Source organism: Canis aureus, chromosome 37 (assembly GCF_053574225.1).
Source record: "Canis aureus isolate CA01 chromosome 37, VMU_Caureus_v.1.0, whole genome shotgun sequence".
NCBI classification, from domain to species: domain Eukaryota; kingdom Metazoa; phylum Chordata; class Mammalia; order Carnivora; family Canidae; genus Canis; species Canis aureus.
Genome location: NC_135647.1, coordinates 1,632,852 through 1,637,691, shown reverse-complemented (window position 1 = coordinate 1,637,691; position 4,840 = coordinate 1,632,852).

Below are 4,840 nucleotides of genomic sequence, written 5' to 3'. Positions count from 1 at the left end.
GGGCAGACTAACTCATCCAGCTGTAAATTCATGACATAAAGTTTGAGTGAGCTTTTCGTGCTGCCATGTGATCCCAGCATTCCCCAGCCCATTCTAGGTAACTTCTCACCTCTCCACAGATCTCCAGTACCTCCTATCCCATGCTCACCTCAGCTATGACTTTGCCTTTTATTCCTTTGAGAAAATAGAAGCAATCAGAAGACATCTCCCACACATTCTCATTACCTCATCTATCAGCTTACTGGTATATATTCTACCACTCTTCCTAATTACTCTGCAGAATTTGCTTATTCTTTCCTCTGTGGCCAGCTGTAGGAATGTTGACCTCTCAATTATCAGTATCTCTCCTGCATGTTAAAAACAAAAGAGCTTCTGATCTCATATTTTCCTCTAGCTACAGCCTCTTTGCTTTTTCTGCAAACTCTTCAAAGAGAACATCCCCATCATTGTTACTATACCCACCTCTCCTCTGTCTGTTCTTCCTTGGGACATCCTCTTCTTTTTGATAGGCTCTACCTATGTTCCACTAAAAGAGCTTTTGTCAAGGTTGCAGTGGCCTTCTCATTGATGAACTGGTGATCAGTTTTCATTCCTCACCTGATGGCTTTTGGATGGATGACATTTGACACAGACATTTCCTCCTTGAAACATTTTCTTCTCTTGGATTCTGGGACTTCTTCCCAGTCCTCTTTGTGGGATGCTTATCATCTCTGGGTCTCTAAATCCTGGAAAGCCTTAGAGATCAGTCCTAGGACCACTTCTTTCTTTGGACCACACTGAAACTCATTTACTCTCAGTAGTAATTCTCATGTATTGTGAATCTTTCTCAAATCGAAATCCTGTATCTTTAGCCTGGACCTCTTTCCTAATCCCCATGCTAGTATATACAATTACCTAACATCTTCTTTGGATATCTGAAAGGCATATCAAATGTAACATGTCTAAAATCAAACTGCTGCTCACTCCTCACTGCCTCCAGCTTGGTTTTAGCCATATCAGTAAAGATCAACTCAAACTTTACAGATCTGACTCCAAAAACCTTGAGGCTGTTCCTGACTCCTGTTTATCTCCTACCACATGTAGAATCCATCATTCAATGGTTCTATCTGCAAAGTAAGCCCAGTGTGAGACTTCTAATGTCCTCTTCAACTAAGAACATGCTCCAAACCACCATCGTCTCATATAGCATCACTACTATGGTCACTACTGAGTTCCTTGCCTAAACCTGTGCCCTATAGTCTAATCGTAATATAGCAACTGAGTGAATCCATAGAAATATGAGTCTGATCTTATTTCTCTGTTCCAATGGCTTCTCAGAATAAACAACAAATTCTTTGCTGTTACCTGAGGGATCTTAATCTGATTTCCATCTCCTTTCTGACCTCTGTACTCTCCCCTCACACTCCACTCCAGCCATTGTGCCAGCCTCCTTGCTTGAAGTGATACATGACTGAATATGAAATGGGGCAGTTAGTCATTGTCCCCTCTATCCACACAGGGTGAACACAGTTTCGACATTGTGGTTGGGTAAGCTTCCAACCCAAGCTTGGGCCTTGAAAGATAGATTTATACTGGCTGATGAGAAGAGGGAAGCAGGAGAACTTAGTAGATGGTGATGAGCAGGGCAAAGGTTTGTACCACTCTAGGAACAACTCCATATGGTAACCCTATTTGTTTGCAAACCAGCATCAGGCACCTAGAACAGTATAGGCATCACAGTAGGTGGTTGAGACATTTATCTATTGAATGAATAAGAGATATTTGGATAGTACTTAGTGGACAATGAGATAGAGTTTTAAATGGAGCCCATTCAAGGAACTCTTGTTTATACAGAATTCGGGAAACAGTGTAGCGAACTTTTTTGGCAAAGAGGTTGAGTCTTTGGAGGGAAATAAAGCTGGAAAGATAGGTTGAAGCTAGATTAAGGAAGGGCTTGGATGTCACTCAAAGGATTACGTTAGATGTGCTCAGGGAGATGTTAGGGAGCTTCCAAGCAGGGGGAGAACCTGACAGAGTTATTGGGGGTAGGGGCTATTAGTATGGAGTCTGGAATGGAGTGGGGGATAATCGCTGGAGCCTGGGAGAGACATTAGAAGGCAATATTACAGAACTTCAGGTGTGACACACTGTGGGCATCCAGTACTTGTTAAGGAGTTAAACTGTAGAGAGGATATTGACACTAGAATGGGAGATTTAAGAAAGTTAGGAATGAAGCATCATTAGGATTTGTCTTGAAGGATGAGTAAATTTGGAGGGTCTGGGGACACTCCTCCCTACCTCTTCCTTTTCTTAGGTTGATGCCTTTCCTTGGTGCTTTAGGATGAAGAAACAGAACAGACATGATCCTCACTTGTCATTTCCTGGCTACCACCCTGGTGAGCCGGTATTTCTTTGTCTCCTCCTGGGTGGAAATAGAACTGCCTGGGGGTCTCAAAGTCCTCGTCAATGCGCTCCTCGCAGACTGCGGTAGGAAAATGTGCAAGGAGCCCAAACACAAGTGCAGTGAGTCCTGGTTTACGCAGCCTCACGCTTTTACCTCTCCTCAACCCACTTCTTCCTAGTGATACCCACCAGCATGTGCTGTGCTCCCTGCATACCTGGGGACTTCGAAAACTGGGGAGTGGACCCTAAAAAAGGAAGAACTTCTCAGACTCTCTCCTATTATTTTTCCCTGGTTCTAGCCTACTCCATACCAGGTGATATTTCCATGATTGGGGCCCTTCTCTAATTCTGCTTTGACTTTTTGTTGCTGACCTTCCCTCAGTTATTTGCAGAGACCTGGAAACAGTAGGTTCCCTGTGCTTTTATCTTCATTATCACAGGTAAGAAGAGGCAGGAATGACCTCGGAATGTCTTGGCTTTGGGTGGGGTGGAATTTTCACTTGACTGGCTTTTAAAAAACTGTCCAGGAGAGTGCAAAGGAAAAGAACAATCTAGGAGAAACACATAGTCTCAAAGGAGGCAGAACAACAATGAGGGGCAGTCACAATGACATGATTTTGGTTCATCGATCATGGCCCTATACTCAAACCTTAGAGTACTGGCATAGGCTAATCAGGAGGCCTGTCTCTCCCCTTTCTTGGGTCAACAGGTACTTTGTGTTCCTCTCATTATTTATTCACTACATGCAAGTTTTGGAAGTGTCTTAGGGACCTGATTCACAAAAACTCATCTGTAAGTTTCCTTGACTTCATAAACGTGTCCAGCTCTGCCATGTTTCTACTGTCTGGTGCGTGATCACTAGATTCTGACTGACGAATATGAAGTGGATCAAGCTCATTTCTTTAATCTCCCCTTTCTTTTGTCTTATAGTCTCAAACATGTGGAAGTTATATCAACAACCAATTATCTTTCTCCTTTTCCTCTTTGGTTTCTGGGCATGGGTGTCTCTTATGATGCTTGTCCGTGACTTCTTCCTACTGTCCAGTAACCTATATTAAAAATTTTGTTCTTGGGGCAGCTGGTGGCTCAGGTTGAGCGTCTGCCTTTGGCTCAGGTCGTGATCCTGGGGTCCTGGGATTGAGTCCCACATCGGGCTCCCCACAGGGATCCTGCTTCTCCTTCTGCCTATGTCTCTGCCTCTCTATTTCTCATGAATAGATAAATAAAATCTTTAAAAAAATTGTTTTTGTTCTTTCTTGATTTCTTTCTGTAATTCAGTTTTGCAATATAAACCCCAAAATTGAGATTGAGAAGCCATCTCTCTGCACCAAACATACCTTGAACAAGGGGCAGAATACAATATATCAGAAAGAATCATTTCCTTTTCTTGACAATGGAAAATAGAAGACAACATGTAGGACCAGTTACATAATTGTGAGGCCCAGTGCAAAATGAAGATGTAGAGTGTCTTGTTTAAAAATTAGCAATTTCAGGACAATGACGCCAGAGCATTAAAACAAGTCTGAGGCTATTTTGAGTACAGGGCCCTGTGTCTCTGCCCAGGTCACATGTCCAGGAAGTCAGCTGGGACCATGTGTTATGAGGTGATAACAAAAATGTGTATGGGTAACCCATACTTTAGCCTCTGGGCCTGTTATGCTCTCTGAAAATGAGAGATTGTCCTCACCAGAATCATCAGTATAGTTCTTTTCTTAGGAGCTCTCTGCCTTCACAATTCCCAGTGTTTGGGAGCTGTTGGAGTTTTAAAATCTCGACCACACTACATGGAAACCATCTTATCAGAGGACACAAAACTGAGCCTAAAACCAAGCAGAAGGTGTAAAAATAAGAAGACTCTCTACCCTCCACACAGGGATTTTTCAGCCACTCACCCTAAAGGCAGTGTCAATGATTCTGGAAAGGATAGACTTCTTCCCCTTGTTTTATTCATTTATCTTTCTGGATCCCAGGACCACAGGTATGTTTCATGGCAGAGGAAGTGAAGGGGGTAGAATTGTGTGTGCAGAGGAAGCAGAAGGGTGGTCTTGTGTTTCAGCCCTAGATTACATAGGTGCCTGTTTTATGGGCGTATTTCATTGTCCTTAACAAAGCCCTTTCCCCATCTGTGAAGTTTAAGTTTTGACAAAACCCTCTTCCCTCTGGAAGTGTTGCAGCCAGTCATTTTCTCCCACGGTGTTATTTCAGTAAATGTTGCTGGTCTGCAGAGTTTCTATATTTGGGGGTGAGGTTTTCTTCCTCACTCTGGTAGCTGGTCATCTGATGTCACTAGAAGGGCAGTAACCATTTAGCCCCACCACATACAGAGCCATTGCTGAGGAAGAGTACAGCAGAGGGGTCCTAGGGACCAAGGTCAGACTGCCAAGCTGGAGGCAGTCTACGGTGACATGTTGCCTGTTCCACAGAGAATATCTAACACAGGTGTTTGACTGATAGAGGT